The following is a 20,255-nucleotide window of genomic DNA, read 5'->3' on the forward strand; positions in this document are numbered from 1 at the left end:
CCTTGCGGCCGGGAGGAGAAGGCGTCAGGTGGTGGGGTGGCATAAAGGGCAGCAGACAAGGTGATGGCTGCCTCATTGTCCTTCCTCCTCCCCCATCAATCAATGCTGAGGAATGGCAGCTACCCTCTTGTCCCACCTCCTGCCAGGGCCTCTCTGCCAATCAGTGTTAAGGGGCAGGGCCCCCCCACCAATCAGCACCAAGGGGCATAGCTGCAGCCAAATTGGCTTGGCATGCTGCAAAATACGTTTTGTCTCATTGCAATTTAAGTCAGGCCCTATTCACATTAATACTCCTTTACCTCTGGATCCAGCGTTGTCCGGCTCTCACTTTGTGCGCGCGCAAAGGAAAAAACACCAGTTGCAGATGTAAGACTCTGAGACAGATTCTTCCCTTGCGTAGCAATCCCGCAGAAAATGGCACGATTTAGAAAACAGCCTTCTAAATGCATTAGAAAATCGTCAGGCAGACGTTTCCTACAGCTGCTAAGTCCATCCAACGTTATCATCATGTGTGTAGTGCAAAACTGTACAAGGAGCTTTACATAACGAGGGTGAGATGGGGCTCTAAAGAGCGTGAAACCTTCCACAAGGCGAGACAAAGATTCAGAGTCCTGCAATAAATACCAGAGACTGCCAACGAGCCAGAAAATGGGTAGAAGCTCCTCTTGCGATGTACTTTGGAGGGACGATTGCTTCTTCAACCCCTGATCTAAATAAAACCATTTGCTCTTTAGTACAAAAGCCACGGCTATGGGTAGGCATCTCACCCTTTTGCAATAAGTACAGGGGCTTTGACTCTCCGTTCTGTGCATCGCACCCACCTAATGCCATTCAGACGGCATATCGACATGTGTGTTTTAATATGCAGTAGCCTACTTTACTACGCATTAAAGTGTCACATAAGAAACCATGCAATTATGCTAACGTGCAGTAAAATAGGCTACTGTGCACGAAGTGTCACTTCAAAACCATGCATATTCATTGCTGCATATTAATGTGCATTTCTTTAATACCTCACCTTGGAGGTACTATATGTAATGCACATTAGAAAAAGCCCCTTAACGCACGTGTAGATGTGCCGGTTTGTTGAATTGTCTGCAATTGTTGAACTGAACAGTTGAATTGTCTGCAATTGAATTGTCTTTTAGACCTGTAGAAAGGCCAATACGTAAGTGAAACCATTTTAGTTCCTTCCTTTCCAGCAAGGATTGATATTGGATTGAGGTGTGTATTTATTAATGATCCCTTTTACGGTGCCTGCGCCTCTGTGCCGAACTCCCTGCTTCGTGTCATGACTCCTATGCCAAGGACAACAGTGTGGTTCAAAAGTCCCATTTCCACTTCTGAAATGCTACCACAAGATGGCACAAGATGCCAGTGATTGCAACCTAGGACGACGTGTAATTAAGGAAAAACTAGCTTTTTCCTTGCTTTTAAATTCTGAGAGTTCATTATGCTACAACAGGGGACAAAGTTCATAAGGAAGCCAGAAGAAAATTCGAACGGGAAAGAAACAGCATTCCCAAAATGAGAGAAAGAGAGGAGGTTATTCATTCCTTGGGTAGGATCTCCTTTGTCCAAACCAGGGGTAGAGTTATTCTGGATTTGCATGGCATAACAGAAACAGGGATGTGGTCTCCACTGATTGTCTTGGGAGTGATATCCTAGCCTCAGCAGGAAGAATTAAGTTGTAAGAGCTTTAATCCACTATCCATCTGTGAATGAGCTCTGATTTGCGATGAAGGTGGAGAACGGCTGAATGACGACTGGCATGCCGACAACCAGTCAGGTACTAATCCTATCAATCTATTTATAGGCAGGCAGGGAGGGAAAAGAGGAAGGACAGGGGGTGGATGTTATCCAAAAATAAATCATAGTGGGTGCTAATGCCTGTGAAATATTCCATGCATTTTAATTAGGGAGAGAGAGAGAGACAGCTCAGACACCATTGAAGTGCTGTCCCTTGTGTTCAGGGGTGATCCGTGAGACACCCCCCCTGCCAAAACTGCAGCGAACATCAATGAGAGCTTGTTCTGAGCCACGTCGGAGGGATTTGGCCCTCGTGCCTGTTTACAAATTTTGGCTTACTGGCGTGTGCACACAGAGATCCTAGTCCCGGTGCCCTTGGCATCCTTAATGGGACTTAATACAGGCTAATGGCACAGACCCACCTCTCTCAACAGTACAGCAAAACCACTTTTTTATGAAAGCAATTCGAAGACACAATGGCTTGGACCTGGTGCCCCCCTCCAGGTCCCTGTTCCTCCAGCAGCACAGTGTGACAGAGCCAGCTGTCAGCAAAGCTGGCATCCTGAAAGCTCACCATCCTCCTAGCACAGCCCATCCCTTCCCCACTTTTTCAAGGGTTTGGGAAGAAACTGAGCCTGGCAACTTGCCCTGAAGATCTGCCTGATCCAGATGTGAGGCCTGTTCTGAAAACACCTGGGGACGCCGAGATAATGCCTCTCCCATGCTCTCCTACAGGTACAGCCTAAGTGATGGAAGTGGCCCTCCAGAAATAATGGGGTTTATCAGAGGAATTTGTCCAAGCAGGATGGTATCCCACTTCTCCAGGGAGCAGGGGCTCATCTTTTCAAAAGAGACCCATATCCCACCTTTATTTAACCTTGTACCATATGACTGGGCTCTCCCTGTTCGACCACGAGATAAGCAGAAGCGCTTCCCATTTGCTCCAGTAGAGCAGGATTTGACCCACTTGCATCTCAGGTGGCCTTCCTGCCTCCCCTGCCCTGATGAGCTTTGTGACAGCAGCTCAGTGACTTAAGGGACTGCATTGCATATCTTCAGATTTGTGAGCTGCTCAGTGAGCTCCTTTCCACCTCCTTTTCCCCTAGCTAGCAGGTATTTTCCCAGGTTCTGGCAACATTTCTGGACTCAGTGTTAGAGGTCCAGGGGATGGGGCGTCTCACCCCCTCTTTGCTTAAGGGGATCGTCAATGCTTCTCCTCTGATTTAAGGCAGGTTGTGTGTCCCATCACTACTCAGGGTCCTCAGCCATCTCAGCACCCAACTATAGCTGCTTCTTCTCTGCCTGAACAATAATAACACCATGGAGGATCCCAATCAGATCCAGGAGACGAATTAAAACAAAATAAAACAAGAAGCCCTGCCTGTCTCCATTGCTTTTTCTTTACTGCTGTGTTGCTGCCTCTCTCTCATTAGTCCAGCTGCTCCATCACATCCCTGACCGTTCTGGCCAAATAGCAATCGTATTTTATGCCTATTCTTCAGAGGATGAAAAAGATTAGGGATCCATGCATTGGAGCAGGGGAAACCAAGGTGCCGTGCTGCATCCTGCATGCCAAACCAGTCTGGAAAATTCGGAGAGCTTTACTCAAAATCCCCCTTCCCTATTTTCATCCTTGTGCTGACTCTGAGCCTACCGCTTCCCGAAGGGCAGGAAGCTAGAGCTGCCAAAAGATGACCAAGCAGCTTGTTTTCTGAGAGTTTCCCCCTGAATCTGGCAGGTCTGAGGGATTTAGAGGAGCTTCAGAGTCCAATTCTGAGCTCTGCTGACTTTCCTGTGACTGTCCTTATGCACTGTGTGACGTTCTCCCTCCCCTGGAAATAATGCCATCATCGTTTCTTGAGCCCAGGGCAGTTCGGTGTCATGTCCCCACTGTCGACAAGAAGAGATTTCTGGCTCCTGTTCGTCTGAGACATCTTTTGGCAGGGAAAAGCCTCCCTCCCTGGGTCCACGTAGTTTTGCTAGGGAGACTGGATCAGATAAGACCAGCCTCTGATTCAGGCAGTGACACGGTGATGGCAGGGGAAGACAGCTCTGCCGTTGCTGTTAACTTTGCAACCGGAGTGTACCCAAGCAGCTCGTCTGCTCCCCCTTTCCATCTGGGGGGTGCCGCATGACTGCCTGGTAAACCAGACCTGAGACAGCAGCTGCAATATGGATCTCTCTGCGTGACATCTGAGCTTCAAGGGGGAGACGGCAGGTGCTTCGTTCCTCGCTGTGGCTAACTGCGGATCGAATTTGGCATGTGCCTCTCCTGCTGCACCACCGTCAGCCTTCGCAGGAGGCAGCGGGCGACACGGTCTGCAGGATGCTCTCTCCCTGTGCCTCTCCCTTTAGTGCAAAAGAGAGCAGGAGCGCCTCCCTGTTTCTGCCGACAGCATGCTGGATCCTTTCACCTCGCTCCCCTCCAACTCATCACTGCCCTTGATGCCACGCAGAAGGTTGTCGTGGCCGTGACATTTCCTGTTCAAGGATGCTGCCCTGTCCTGGGGTGTAACAACTTATGACAGTCCTGCCCTGCCACCTTATTTGTAAAAATAAAAGCCCCTTTCATGCAAATCCATTTTTATGAAAGGATTAGAAAATGCAGATGCCTGCAATACCAGGGGCTGGACTTCTGACCCGGGGTCTCCTCCAGTCTCATCTTCCTGTTTACACGACAAATCTCCAGCAAGCCACATTTTAATTGAGTTTGCATCCTGGATTGGAAATGCTCTCCCGATCCTGGATCGGAAATGCTCTCCTGATCCTGGACTGGAAATGCTTTCCAGGTGAAACGGAGTGAAGCCTGCTCTTCTTTCCAACTGCTCCTCTCAAGCTCTCGGGATTGCAGTGTATGAAAAAAGGGCTAAATCAAAATCCAGAACCAAAAAATCCCCTAAGCTTCCGGCATCCAGTTTCTGGATCAGAAGTGGAAAGTAATGGCTGGTCCAAGTGTTGTAAATGGAGAGTCGTCCAACTTTGGCTCCAGAAGAAACTTGGGTATTTAGTGATGATCGGGGAAGAAAGGTATCTCCTTATCTTCGACAGGAAGTCCCGCTGGGGTTTTTTCGGCAGGGTAAAATACTACTTAACATCAGTAGGGGCTGAGTCCCTGCAACATAAGTTCATCTCTGCATTACAGCCCAAGTTTTCGAGCCATTCTGCGGCGAGTTTGCCTGTCGCAGGAAGCCTTGTTTGCAGGGTTGTGTGTGCGGCTTTTGAGACTGCAAGGTCAGAAACATCTGTTAGAAAAACAAAAGCAGAATCTCCCTGGAGACTTTAAAACAGGAGTGAGTCTAAATCTTTGAGAAGGATGATAGGTAGGGCTGTGCGAAACTTTGGGTGGTGATTCGATTCGGAGGAGATTCGGCCCAATTCGGTGGCTGAATCTCCAAATCTGAATTGACTCAGGGGACTGATTAAAAGGTCCGAATCGATTCAAAGCTCTCCAAATCTTTGGAAAAGTTTCGGAGAGCTTTGACGATTCGGGCAGTCCCTGCTGGCTGCCGCAGAGAGCTGCAGCTGGACTCGGAGCTGGTAAGTAGAGGGCAGGGGAGCGGGGGCTGGAGGGGATCATGGCGGGCGTAGAGTGGGGTAGAGCCTGGTGCACAAGCGGCTGGCAGCAGGAGGAGGTATAGGCAGTGCGGCCCTCCCCTATCCATCACTCCACGCGCAGCTGGTGGTGCGGCTGCCGCAGGGGTCCCAGCGGTGGCATCAACAACGAGACTCGCCGCTCTGCTCCGTGTCCTGCCCGCTGGGCCATGGAGGCAGCTCCTGCTCGTGGTGGTCTGGCCAGGCTGCAGCCCCATGCACGTGGCAGGTGCACAAATCTGAGGGGTATGTTCCCCCCCACCCCCGCTGACGTGTCATCTTTGCCCCCCCTTAAAGGAGAAAATCCATGATTTTCCACATTTTTCTTTGATTGTTCGCGACCCTTTCATATGTTCTTATGACCCAGTTTTGGGTCGCAACCCACGGGTTGAGAAACGCCGCTCTAGGTGAAAGCAGGAGTCGAGGGCACTGCCACTGCTACAAGAGGGAAGTAGCTGGTTAATACACTCAGATCACAGGAGAAGGATCCTTTAACTAATCGAAAACCTGTGGTCTCTGTCTTCACATGGCCCAACACTAACATTAAAAGCCAGGATTAAAAAATGGAGCCAATCCACTACTTTCCTCTTCTTCTTTCCAGAGAATTGTCCATCGCGGTGCTGGATACTGTGTGTGAAGTGGTAGAAAACCCTGTCATTTGAAACGCTGGAGTTTAAAAATGCAGATGTGACTCCCACAGCATATAGCGATTTGACTCGTACACTTTTCAATCGCGGGATACTATAGCAGGACTGAAAACAGCCTCCAGTCACCAGCACACATTGAGCGCTCTCTGAGATGCTTCATACAGACGTTTTTCAGCGCGTGGCAGTAAGTAACGGCCTGCCTCCTTCCTGCCCCATTACAGCAAGAAATGGCTCAGCCGAGTTTTACTGACAATACGTATTTCTGTGTTGTTCTGAGCCTCGGGCCAGTGGAGGTAAAGGACAATGTAAACGGCTTTTTAGTTACCTCTTAGAAGACTGAGATAAAGCACTGAAATAATGAAGCTGTTCTCATTTATAGCTTTATCTCTTAGAAATTCAGGCTGACATTGCAGGCGGCTCTAACGCAGAAATACCATCAATGCTTAACAAAATGGATCAACTACTTACGCTTTTATAACGCAATAATATCATTTCCTACTTTTGACCTTCAGCCTTGCCCGCCCACCTCTGCGCAAAACGCATTTCCAGGGAGAATTTAGAACATGTTGTTTTTTAAAATGATTTTTTTTTTCTAAAAGAGGAGAAACAGGAAGGTCTTGGAGAGGCTGATAGTGTTAAAGAGAAGGGCCAGGGACACACATCGCATTATTTTGTCATGCCGCACTTTAGCTGCTTGTAGCATACAGCTTCATCTTTCAGCCTCAGTAGTGGGATTTCTGTGTTTATGATCCGATCGGCGACTATGTCCCATTGACATACTCCCCAGCATTAGTCACTGGAAAGACCCTGGGAAGGTAGTCACATTGATGTTTAAAGGGTAAGTGATTCAAAGGCTGAGTCAAAGCCATGCTCCAAGTTTTAGTGTCTTCTGGATATTTTTCTGCTTTTGCTAAATCATTATGCAAGAACAGAGAGGAACTTTATTGGCAAAGCAACATGATCGGGGAAATGCTTTCAGGCTGACTGACAGAGTGCAAATGGCACACTGGAGAGGCTTCAGGTTTTGCTGTCAAAGGAAAAAAAAAATCAAACTAAATGATCCCAAGCCCAACACCATTTTAACACTGAAAATTACACAACCAGGGACCAAGATACAGTAACTCCTTTGAAGGAGATCGTCTCCTTTGAAAGGCTCTGCTCCTATCCTATGAGGCTGGGCAAAGCTCTAAGGAAAGGCTGGACGATTAGGGGAGGAGGACTGTGCACCTCAAATAGAAAGCTCACTTGTACTATTAGCAACAGATGCTGATTGAGTCTCCTTGCAAAACTGTCTCTCTCATAACGTTGCTGGCTGCTCCTGCTTTTGGCGGTACAGATTTCCTGGAAGACATGTCTTGCTTAAGATATTTTGGGCACTGCCAAATCTTGCCTGGAGAACAGAATGGCAGATAGGTGAGTCTGAAACCACCACTACTTAACACAAGAAGTCACAGCGATGTGACACTAAGGAGGGACTGCAAGCTTTGCAGAAAAGAAAGTTGAACCTGCAAGTTGAACCATTGACATTTTTCCAGAATTTGATTTTTTTCCCTATTACTGCTACATTTTTTTCAGCCAAATTTCAACAGAAAAAAACGGGCTGAATTTTTCCTGAAAATTCACATCCTTTTCCAATGTGACAGATAGGAGTGAATCTTATTCTTCCCCCTAACTGTTACAACATAGTTTAACTGTGAGCTGGCATTAACTGTGGACAGGCATAGTATTGTGGTACATCAAAGATAACCTGTGATCAGACAACAGGGTAATAATGCAGATGCACTACTGTGAGAATTCAAATGGCAGACAAGGTTCCTTGGGTGAATTTGATATCTTTTATTAGACCAACCCAAATAGTTGGAGAATAGTTATTATTAGAATTCAAAAGGTGCATTCACCCTGATTTCTTGTGTTTCTTGACTTCTGAATGGTTTGCCATGAAACTTTGCTACATCTCTTCTCCCCTTTGCAAAATGCTGAGCTTGGTCACAGGACGTGTTGATGCTGGTTGAATCAGCCTTTACACTAGTGGAAACAGGGAGAGGAGAGACAAGAGACAGGGAGAGGAGAGATAATACAGTATGCTGGTGTAGCTTACTCAGATCTGGTGTAGAATTACCCTGGGTTAACCCAAGGCTAAAACAATACAGTTATAAGTTACGCTGGTAAAGATGTTGTCTGTTAGAGCTGTCCTGGAATAAGCTGAATTCTTCAAACCTGCTTCCCTGCCATCTAGTGAAAGAAATGGAGAAAAGAACTGCCCTAGGATTTTTACCTCTGCTAAATGGTTTCAGTCAGTGTCCTTTGAAGGTAAGATTGACCCGAATGACTTTTTTTCAAGTGGGCAGAAGGCAAAGTAGAGATGCACCTTACTTCTCTTTCTTTAAATTGGTCATCGTTGGGGTTTAAAACCTAGCCAGTGCCACTGCAGACGGCTGCTAGCTGAGCTAAAGAATAAAGTCCATCTCATGGAAGTAATACACAGGTAGCGGTCCTCTGTGAATCGGTCAAGAAAGGGTGACAAGCGATGTGTGAAACTTCCCTGCGTCAGTTTGATGCCAAGCATGTATAAGTTGGTACCCAGAGCAATAGGCTGATCGCCCTCACCTTAGCCCACGCACTACACTGCAGAGCTTATATAACACTTTGATTGCTGGATTAAACACGGCACAATTCATATTGGTGAGTTTTACGTTTCTAACTCCTGCAGCCGTGAGCACGTTCCTGTGACGTCAGCCGCAGCATCGTGTGCGTTTCAGGAAGGTTGTTTGGCCTGCGGGTCAGAGCAGGAAGGTCGTAGCTATGCACATGTGCATGAACAGTGCAATGTATGACGTTAAGGAAATCTTCGTGCCTCTTAAAACCTTAATGGAGAAATCAACTAAAAACCCTCTGCTTGCTCTGAAAACAAAGACGACTTAGGGATTGGCTATTTTCTGGCACCAATGCCATCACTAAAATTCCTTTGCAATTTATGCACAACTAATGCAAGCATTAGCACTCTGGAAGCGAGTTCTACTCCTGCTCTTCAGAATATAGAGTTAAATGTTACATATATCTATGCTTTTACTGTATGTGCTTTTACTGCAGGATTTCTATTGATGACTGGTCTACTGAAATACAAAGAAGATAGAAGTAAAAAGCAATGGATCCCTGAAATGATTTTAGTATATATGACTGCTATATTGCTGCATTTCAGGCATTTGCTATGTGTGTACCACTGGAATAGCGTGCAGCCATGTACAAATTTGTGACTAGTATTTTAGCAGACTAAAGAGACAAGGACAGGTCCCTGGCTGATATAAACAGTGTAGTTTTATGGAAGTCCATGGAGCTTTACTTATTCATACTAGCTTCGGATCTTGTCAACGCCCCCCACAATAATGCATTAAAACACTGTTCATTAAAAACACTGTTAAAAAAGAAAAGAAAAGGTGTTAAAAAGTTTTATACTCCTTTTCACCTTTTATGACATTTTTAAGTGTTTGCCTTTCACCTGGATCGGAGAAGGAGAGGAGTCTGGTTAGCTTCTCCTTCGATTTGCAATTTCACTTTCTGATTCTTCTCCACGGTCACAATGCTTTGGGGATTGCAATCACAGCCCTGTAGGGGAACATTTAAATGCTTCTATGGCCTCTTTCCATTTAATTTATGTTTTAAAAATTCATGAAAAAATGTTGCATTCCTTTAAGTCCTCAAGAGCATCAGGGGATATATTCACAGCTGATGTAAATCTATTGAAGTTAGTAATGGCTTTTCAAGAGGGATGCTGATTTGGTCCTAGATGTCTAGTAGTGGTGCTAAAATTACACCAGACACTTCAGAATGGGCATTGCTAATGTTATTGACTCTGTGATTCCTCGAGTTAATGATGGTAATAAGGTTTATTTACTTCAATGGGTACTATACTATTTTGCTGGCTTCTCGAGCAACAGAGCGATGATGATTTTTAATGGCATTTGATATGCGCAAGGCAATTATAAAAACATTTGAAATGTCTCTCTCAAGGAAGGAAGGAAGAGAAGAGAAGATGAATAATCTGCTTTAAATGAAAAGGAAGCAAATGAGAACAAACAACTTGAGTTGATCAAATAATTCACAAGAAATAACTTGCTTCAAGAATTTAGTCCTTTTTTTTATGTATGTGCAATTAAGCAGATATAAAACAAAAAGATGGCCTCAAACCTTGATGACATCAAATGAGAAAAGATGGTGAGATCCTGCTCCTGAGATCTGAGATCCTGTTCCTGCCTTTTTTTCAAGGCAATTTGCATCATCCCAGATCCTTGCAGGAGGCAAGAGGCTTCAGACCAGCTCTGAACTGCCTGCCCAGAGGAGGTTTCCATCTATCGACTCCTCTGTGAATTCCTATGAAATATGAACTTTCATTTCTACCCAGGAGAACTTTTAAAATCTTTTCTCCAATGCCCGATGAAGGATGTTTGTACCCTAAATCTTGCAATTAAAGAATTTTTTTTTGCAAAAAATCTTGTTGGTCTAATAAAAGAGATCATCTGTACTACCAGTCCTGGTTGCTTTTTCCTCTAGACCAATACCTGGATACCTGACACCAAAAGGGAACGGCACGTCTGTCCAATATGGCTTTGCTTCAGAAGAGTGTGAAAGCAGTTAGCAAAAGAAAAGCCAAATTTAGTGTGTAGACTATATTTAGTTGCAAATCATCATGCCAGATTTATTGCCAGTTCATAGTAATCTACTTTTCCTTGGCAAAGTAATGAAAAAGCGCCAGTGCAAAACTTAATCAAATTTATGATCTGTATTAAAGTTTTCAGCTTACTGCTTTAACTCAGTCCAGCTGGGGTCATCCATTGCAAACTATCCCTTTCCATCCTAGTTTTAAAACTGATTTTCACATATTGCTTCCAGTTGAGACCAACAAGTTGTAGCCTATCTGCTTAGGCTGATACTTATCTTAAGATCTGGATTAACTCCCAGTGAAATCTCTGGAGAAGTCCTTGTTTTCAAAGGATCTGGTGCGATGCACTTGTAATTATAGAGAGGCATGCTTTTTCAAAGGTCTAGGAACCTTGATCTTGTACTTCCCTGGGAACTGGCTCAGTTCATCTCATTCACCAGTCTTCTCCTTGCTTCTCGACAACATAGCTCCAGAAGTATCTCTGAGCAGATCATATACATCAACCACATTTTCAAGTCTCTGCTCAGGCCTCTATGGCAATCCTTGCATCTACTAATTCCCCCTAACCCATGCCATCCATTCGCACACCCAATACAGACAGTTGAAATCATAAGGGATGGTGGAAGAATCGCTTGTCAAAACGTCTTTGGATTGCAAAAGGAGCAAAATGTTTTGGAGAAAAATGCAAACATTTTTCTTTGTTTGAAAAACCAAAACTGCTGAAATCAAAATGTAAGGGTTTGGGAAATTATTTTCTAGTTTTTGGCAGTGTTGAGGCAACCCCCCCCCCAAAAAAAACAAAAACAAAAACAAAAACAAAAAACAAACCATCCATTGCTGATAACGGAAAAGCTTGTGGGTAGAATTTTGCAGCAAAGTTGAGATTTTGCAGTGAAAAAGTTGATCAAAGCACAAGCATTTTTCATCAGCATGCCGGTGGGAAAAATACGACTGTTTTCAGGTCACCTCTATAAATTATCTGCCAGTCTTTATAATCTTGAAAGGCCAGGAGTCCAACTGCAAACAAGCAGATCCAGAATCTCGCTCACAGAAGTAAATTAGATACTTTTGCATTGGATCAGCTAAAAGGGAAGTCATATTACCTGCTGATTTTTGACAGAGGTTTCCCTAATTGGCAAAAAAGGAATGTATCTGGGCTCCGCATCCTTTCTTGTGAATTTAGGAGGGCAGTAGTTGGGGGTGAGGAGGGTGAAAATATGCAGCTTGCTGTGTGATTTAAAGAGCTGCTATCCAATAACAGCCTTCGTTTTGAAGAACCATTAAAAAAATACAAAAAAAATACGGCAATTTCTTCAAATTTAAGACACATTTCCTTTTTCTTCCTCTTTCTTGAATAAACAGAAAGGATTTAAAATGAGCTAAGAGGGATTTCCATCACCAGTTTGCAACTTTTCATCCTCTTTCTTTCCTGCAGAATCAAGCCTGGGAACATCAGTCCCCTACAAGGTTACGGGGAGGATGGGATTGGGGGAAAATACAGGAAAAATCACGATTTCTAGCAGCTCGTTGTGGCAGAGGTTACCACAGTAAATCTGGGCTGCGTTGGTTGAGTCTCAGGTGAACCAATTATATATATGGAGATTTATTGAAATAAAGGAAGGAGCCCCCAAGGACACCAACCTATGATTCTGCTTTCCCTTTGAGGGTGAGTTTGGAGTTAATCTCTTTGAGGTGCTATTAAAATGAATACCGCCTGGTGCTATAGGTGCTAGCCTAGGTTGCCCTGCTGCTCTTCCAGTTGTCTCAGTATCCTCATTAAGATTGTAGTTAGCTGTAACGAACATGCCATTTTTGGACCCTATCAAGCTCAGGGTCTCATTTACCTACCTCACCACTGCCCCATACACCTTTTCCTACCAAGAGACTTTTATGGTGAAAACAGAAGGTACTAAAATAGCGTGGATTACAAGAAAACAGGCTAAAGTTATCAATAAGCAATTAAAAAAATGATTTACCAACATCTGTTAATGAGCTGCCCTTTTCCGAGAATCTCCACTAAGCAGGTTTGTCATGATTTAGGAGGAAGTGGAACTAGATATTGGAGAAGATTAGCACCGAGAGATATTTTTAGGTCAGAATATATCAATGGTGTTAAGGAAGCCGGTGTCAAATGTGTTTGCTGGGCTCTGTTCAGCTCCTACTCAACAGGTTTCCAGAGCAGAGCTGTCATTCCCTGGTATATTTACTGATAGATTTGGGAGACAGGAAAGGAGGACTAGCGGCTAAATGACCATTGCACTGCGTAGAAAAATCCCGCCTGTTCAGTTCTTACTTGTGTCAATGCAAGGAGTGATTTTTTTAGAGACAGACCCAAATATTTTGTGAAAGCTGGGGCCACTTTTCTGTATCGACTGTTGTGAATTGCAGAGGCTTGTTTCTCCCGGATAGATCAGACCGGGAGCAACAAGGCAACCATCTTTTTGTACCAATAAAAGGACGTAATGTTTTTCAAGCATAACAGCAGGCAGCAACAGAAGACAAACTTAATACAGAATAGCAGCACTTATTGGCAGGACTGCATAACATATATAAATTACTCTCAGTACATAACAGACCGGATGCCTAAGTCTGACCTCAAAATTAGACCCCGAAATAAGAAGTTGTTTTCAAAAACTCTGAGGCTACCTATTTAGAGGTGTAATTTTGAGGTCAGACTTAGGCATCCGGTCTGTTATGTGCTGAGTGTTGCTCTACAACCCCCTTGATTTGAGGCTTTTGAAAATGAGCCTAGTTATTGAGATGCACAGAACACACAGTGGGAAAATAGTATTTCCGTAGGGTGTCTTGTTTCTAGGTTATTCTGTTCCCTGCTTTTTTTTTTTTTTAACCCCTTTTTAAAACTAAGAAATCAATGATGAAATGAAAGTGCCATTTCTGAAACAGAAAGTTAAAGCACTTTTCCCCCCCCACCCAGAAGAGTTAAAGTTTTGTTTTAAAAAAATGTCAAGACAAAGCCTAGTGACATTTGGAGACCCCTTCCCTTCGAAACTATTCACTAAACATAAGCAAAATTTGTGAAAAGTTGCAGTTTCACCCCAAAATGCCATTTTGGGAGAATACTTACTTGCTGACAACATTTTGTCCGGCACATTTTAAGGAGGTGGGTAGCCAAGATGTCCAAAAGGGACTAGCAAGATGCCAAAACCTTAAAGGGGATGGATGAGCAGTTAGTGACTGGTATGGCACATGTATTTACTGAAAATGCTTTAAAGATATCTCAAGTTAGGGACTCAGATCATTTGTCCACCTTTGAAATGCTTGCCCTGGGAGCCTTGTGTTGGGCATCTGTTTTGAGCTCTCTTACCCTGGTTCCTTTGAAAACCTGAGTTCAAATGTTCATTTCTGATGCCTGGGCCCGCAGCACCGGACGATATAACAGGTCCCCCACAGTCTACCGGGTAAAGCATGCACAGAGTCCCACAGTGGGCCACGCAGATGCAAAGGATTTACACAGACTTAATCTCCTTAAACCTGTACAAGATCCTGAAGATTGCATGGTGGGGGACTCCACAGCCGGCAGCTTTTACAGTAACAAGACCTCTCCACAGTAAACCTTTTCATTTTAATCTTTCATCCAACAAAGGCTCGGCTTTTGGGGTTAATCAGCAAAGGTTTCTCGGACAACATGGAAGACCCTTGCCCATTTGAAATTCTGAGGCTGTTTGATGACGCTTGGGGTAGACAGACCGTATAGCAGGGCTCTCCATGGCAGTCTGCTTCTGTGTGGGTGCGCCTACATCAGATGCTTTGCTGTGCATTAGACTAAAGCATCACCATCTAAACATGTGCAGCAATTACTGTGCAGTAGATTAGTCTAATGCACCATTTTCTAGTACCTGTAAAGACAGGTACTAGATATTGGCACATTAAACTATGGCATCAAAGTACACGTGTAGGCTGGGAGCAAATTGCTCTCGGTCACCCTAGGCAGTAAGGGGTGAGGAGAGCTGTCGCAGCTTGGCAGGATGCTGCCTGCCAGTGACATGGAGATTGGGACCCGTCCTGATCTCTGCAGGGCAGGGAGAGCTGGTCTAGGTGCTGGGCAGCTGCCTCCCAGCCATGGGGACATCAGGACTCATCCCAGTCTCCACAGGGCAGGGAAAGCAGTCCCAGCTGCCAGGCAGCTGCCTCCCTGCCTTAAGGAGATCAGGACAGATCTCCATGTGATTGAGAGGCAGCTGCCCGGCAGGCAGGACAGCTCTCCCTTCCCCATGGAGAAAGGGACCAGCCCGGTGCCCCCTGCCAGCCTGGGGTTGGCACCCAGGGGAGCCTGGAGCTCTCCCTGGTTGCTGACGGGGGCAGAGCAGGGTAGGAGCAGTCCTAGACTGAACTGCTTCCTTCAGGAGCAAATTTGCTCCTGATGGGTGCATATTCAGATGTGTGCAGAGGCACAGTTTAATGTACCTGAATTTTCCATGCAGAAAATTCAGGCCCCCTAACTGCACATGCAGACATGCCCTGTGTTTTTAAAGGAGGGCGAATTTCATGGTGTTTACCCAGTTGTGGTAGGTGGTCCTAAGCCAATAGCACCAATATTAGTAAACAGGAAATGGGTACACACTGGTCTCATCAATGCCAACACAGTCCTATAGCTAAGCTATCTGAGCATCCTCTTCGGTCGTATCTGATAAGCAGCTATACCACTTTACTGTGAAAATTGAGATAAAGGAGTAAAACTGATTTTGCATTGGTGGCAACTTGAGTTTTCAGGTAAGCAGATTCAATGGCAAAGGACTTCTCTTCTGTTGCCTAGATGAATGCAAAATGGAGCAATCAGTGTTTAACCTCTACTCTTGACTAGTGTCTTCCCACAGGATGAAGGGCAACGGTTAATTTAAGCCTTCAGGGTTGCAGCCTTCCAAAATGTTTCAAGGGTCAAGCATTGGCTTTTGGGTCGAGCTCAGCATTCAGCACCTCCCTCTGGCCAAACATTTTGAAGAGCTCAGCTCACTGGGATGGCTCTAAGCCCTGTTTTTAATGATGTATAACTGAGATACTCTGATCCTCACATTGACTGTGGGTTTTTGACTCTTGACTATTTGATCATAAGAAACTTTCCCAAATTCACAGAGGAAGTCTATGGAAGAGGTAGAAATTGAACCCAGAAGGTCTAATCTAAGTGCTTTAACAGCAGCTCTTCCTAGCTCAATATGTCGTGCTAAACACATCGTAGGCACATAGCGAACTATTTATTTAAGTAAACTAAACAAGGACATAAAATTCAGACTGTTGCCACTCTAGTCATTTTGAGTAGAAAATTAAATAGGCAGAAACACACAAAATCTGCAGTATCCTTTTAAGGTCTCAGCTGATTAAGTAAAAGCACTGTGAGAAAACCTGCTCTAGGCCACAGTGTCTTTCAGGTCTGTGGAAGGAAAAAAAACCTCATAGCTCTTAATGGGCTCTGAAATTTCACCCTGCGTAACCACTAAATCCATCACTTTGCAACAATGAAGGGAATTTATGGCTCCTTCAATTGTTTCTTTTATTTATAGGACATTTTTAGTATGGAATTTAATCAAAGAGATTAAATGTCATACCACCCATTACCACTCTGTTAAGATATTAATCCCATGTAGCAAGATGTATCAAACTTTGAATTAATCGGAAAAGGGAAGAGGTCGGATAGCAGTGTAAAAGCTTTCGCTTCCATTATGTTTTAACCTATTTAATGGGGCAGAAGTCAAGATGCTGCTATATCTTCTAACCTATTTGTTGTTTTTCAGAAAATTAAGCATGGAAGAGAAGTTAGGTGATCCTAAGTTAGGCCAAGAGTCAGCAAAACACCAAAGCCCATGCTCGATGCGACTTCAATGAGGCATATGCTTATGGTTATGTGCCATATATAGATCATCGAGTCGGGGTTGGACTTGTTGATCTGCTAAGGTCCCTTCCAACCCAAACATCTATGAATCTATGAATATAGGGAAAGATTTTGCTTTCGTTTTAATCAGACACCCAAGTACTTTGCTGAATCAAGACCACAACAGGCTAAGTTAGGTGTCTGATCCGTGTGCAACGATAATAGTATAATGTAAACAGGCAAGGGGAATAAATATGAAGGATGTTTTTATATCGCAATTGCCATGCCGGGAAATAAACCCCCCAAAAACATTCTGGGAGCCCTTTGCAAACAAGCAGCTGAAATCTGGCTGGTGCTAGGAGGAGCTTTATCCTCACACTGGGACTGTAACCAGTCATTTGTATTCTGCTTCTGCCTCTAAAATCTATGCAGTGGGCAGGAAAGGGCAGTCTGCGATGCTGGGTAGGGGTTGGTCAGCATATTTATGCATGCACATGACTTGCTGTGGCAGTAACCCGTTTGCACCGCTCTCTGCACGTATACATTTACATTCCTAGCAGGACTACTCGAAGCCTTGTGGAAGGTGTTGCGAATAGTACTGCTTAGCCATAATCCCAGTCTCGCAGACCCGAGTTTTGCAGCAAATATATGACCCTGTTTTTCTGTTCTGGAAAAATACGATAAATGGATCAATTAAAAGCATGTGGCACTGCTTATACATTTAGGACCCCAATTTTATTCTTAGCTGCGTTGCTGGCTTACTGTGGGGTTTAAGGGAAGTCAATGCTTAGCTTGTGCCTCAGTTTCCTTACTAGTAATGTAGGGATTGTAATATGTAGTTGTTATAACAAAGCCTCCCAATGCAAGTAGTGAAAGGCAGGATTAAAGTGGCCTTGGGGACCTGGGACAGAAGTTCAATAAATTGGTTTACCCCAACTGGAGTAGAAATGGGGAAATGTCATGAGTGGTTAAAAAAGGAAGGTGAGAATTTCAACATACACCATGGAAGCAGTTGGATGTCCATGGAGAAACCTCAGACACTGGCAGTAGTATGAATCTGGGCCTGAGGGCAAAGATTTGGCACTAAACTATTTCTTTTGGGTGTTGGTATAAAGCAGGAGAGGCAAGGTAAACCATTTGGAGAGGGGCCATTTATTAACAGTCCAGTTAACATTCAATGCTAGGTCAGTACATCTGATGACAACCTCACTTCGGATCCTGCCATGAGCGTGTTTGTGTTTTGCATCTACAACATCCCTTCATGGCTATTATTGTTAGTGGCGGAAGAGGAGTATTAATAATCCATCTCCTAGGACTAGTTCCTAGACTACTCTGGTTTTTCCCTGGGCCAGCCCAGCTTCGGAAATTTCAGCCATTAGCCTTGCACCGTTTTTTCACAGTGTGACAGACCTCAACTTTCCAGCGGTACTTTGTGGTATTCAGAAACCTTCTCCTTGCATCTCCTGCATTTTACCTTTGTGCAAATCCAGATAATGTCTTTCCGGGACAGCTTTTAAAAATCTTTGGATGCTATTTGCATGACAGGCTGTTTGAACGTGTTTGTGTCCAGCTCTATATGCAGAGAGGCTCTCTCTCGCAGAGAGTTTTCATCAATCCAGTTAGGGCTGGGAGGCTCTGCTTGATTATCTGTCAATCACATTAAATTTCTGAGTGACACACAGAGATTTGCACATTTTCTTGGGAGTGTGAGCATCTATATATATTTATTCTTTCCATTTACACAACATACCTCTGAAAACTGGCTCTTGGCTCACTCTGAGATTATACTAGATATCACATCGTATAATCACCCCTGACACAATGTCAGCCAAGAACTCTCCTATCGAGCAAAATTTCAAGACCTCATGCATTAAATATCTCTCTCCATTAATAGAAGCCAAGATGGACCAATTAGTTTTGCATTGAACCCTGATAGTTAAAGGAGTTAAGTTCTTTCAGACTGAAGATGGAAAGCGATCACCCATATATTAAATGAGAAAAAATATAATATTTAACAGGGGTGGCCAAAACATGGCTTGAGAGCCTCACGCAACTCCTGAGAAGCTAAATAAAAGCACTGTTTCCCCCCCTTTATTGGTTCATTTATTATTTTTCATTTTCTTCTATTCTTGTTTATTATTCACGCAAAGAGATTATTTTATGCCAAATTATTATTTGAGCTTTGGCACTGTGCACAGATCCCTGACTGCGAAGCATGTGTATCTCAGAAGTTGTGTGTCCTGTGGCACTTAGCCAAGTCAAGATTTTAGTTTATGTCTAGAAGATCTAGGGACTTTGGCCTTTTCTGTGATACAGATAATTTCAGGAAAGAATCCCATGACTTCACATTGAATTTTACTAACATTTTTTTTTAGCTTAGCGATGATAAAAAGCATGAGGTTGCCTGGCCTCAAGACCAGCTTCTTTTATCTTCAGTACATGTATGGCACCGGCACAGCAAACCAGTTGTCCGGCCAGTGATCAGACTGGATGGTCTTAACGATCCCTTCTAGCCTTGATAGAGAGGAGTCTAAAGTAGGAAAACCTACTTTAAGAAATGTTTTGCAGCAGTTCTGGACTTGATCACAGTCAAAAAGTCAAAGCTGCAGTGTTCTGCACAGACCCTCTGGATTAACCCTACAAATACAGAGAACGGGACAATTTATGTGGAAGGTTTTCATTCCCAGAGTTGCTTTTGCAGATACTCTGAACTTCCTGCAAGGGAAGAAATGGTGAGAGTTTGCTACTGGTAGCCTACTGGTGGTTTTCTCATCCTTTTGTATGCAAGACTTGTTTGATGACACATCTTTATTACCGAAGCAGTGCAACTACTAGGAATTAAGTGCTAAAGAAAGAATATACCCTCTGTCAACTCCTCTGAACTAAGTGATGGGAGCCTCTTAAGCTCCCCAAGGGAACTTCCTTCTCTGTATCATTTGCCCCTCATCACAGGCTACGATACCGCCATCAACTGGGAATGATTTTTGGCTGCTGCTGACCTTATATGACTTTGAATCAACAGAGGGCTGGACTCCCTTTCGTGCAAATTCCCTTTTCTGAAGCTCTGCACAGACTGGAGATAAGGCTTGCACGACTCTTCTCTCATCTTACCCACTCTTTGCTGAAACTACATTTCTTCTGAGATGTTACCCCCGCTTTCCAATACCAGCTTGAGGACCACTGAGACTTTCATGCCATGTTGCCCAAGAAACACACAAAAAGCCTTGACAGGGAAATGTCATCTGGAAACAATGAAATATTCAAATGTATTTGCAGATGAGGGAGTCTCTTGCAGATGAAAGAGGAGATGGTTTCGGAGAAGCTACCACCAGTGAATCATTCATGCCAGAGCAGTGGAAAGTAGATGTGTAACAATGCAAAGCACGTCTGTCCTAAATGAAACAATATTGGATATTCTACGATTGGTAACGGAGAAATAAAAATAGTCACACACTACATTCACAACAACGGCACGTGTTCTGGAAAATTTCAGATCTGCAATGCTATTATCCCTTATTTACTCTCCAGTAGCACCTAGATGCCCCAACCAAATTCAAGACTTGATTGTATCCAAGCATTGTACATATGTTCCAGTCCCCTGCATGTCACAATCACAACTTTTCTTGCACAGCCAAAACACCCTTTAACATAGTATAGCAACAGCTGGGCTAACCAGGGCAGTGCTAATGTGCAGGTACTGCAATGGCAAAGGAGTAAATCCCCTGTTGTATGATAGGATCCCAGGAAGAGACGTATGCCTTGCATAAGGAGGAAGGCAAAACCCCAA

The 20,255-nt window shown here is 44.2% G+C and overlaps 1 long non-coding RNA gene across 1 annotated transcript; it reads left to right on the plus strand.

The window, feature by feature from the left end:
* Positions 1 to 1,498: 1,498 nt before the first annotated feature.
* Positions 1,499 to 10,474, plus strand: LOC109281332 (uncharacterized). Its single transcript, XR_002087942.2, has 2 exons — positions 1,499 to 1,789; positions 5,942 to 10,474. It is a non-coding gene; the product is annotated as an uncharacterized LOC109281332 (long non-coding RNA).
* Positions 10,475 to 20,255: the final 9,781 nt, after the last annotated feature.

Source organism: Alligator mississippiensis, chromosome 4 (assembly GCF_030867095.1).
Source record: "Alligator mississippiensis isolate rAllMis1 chromosome 4, rAllMis1, whole genome shotgun sequence".
Classification (NCBI taxonomy): Eukaryota; Metazoa; Chordata; order Crocodylia; family Alligatoridae; genus Alligator; species Alligator mississippiensis.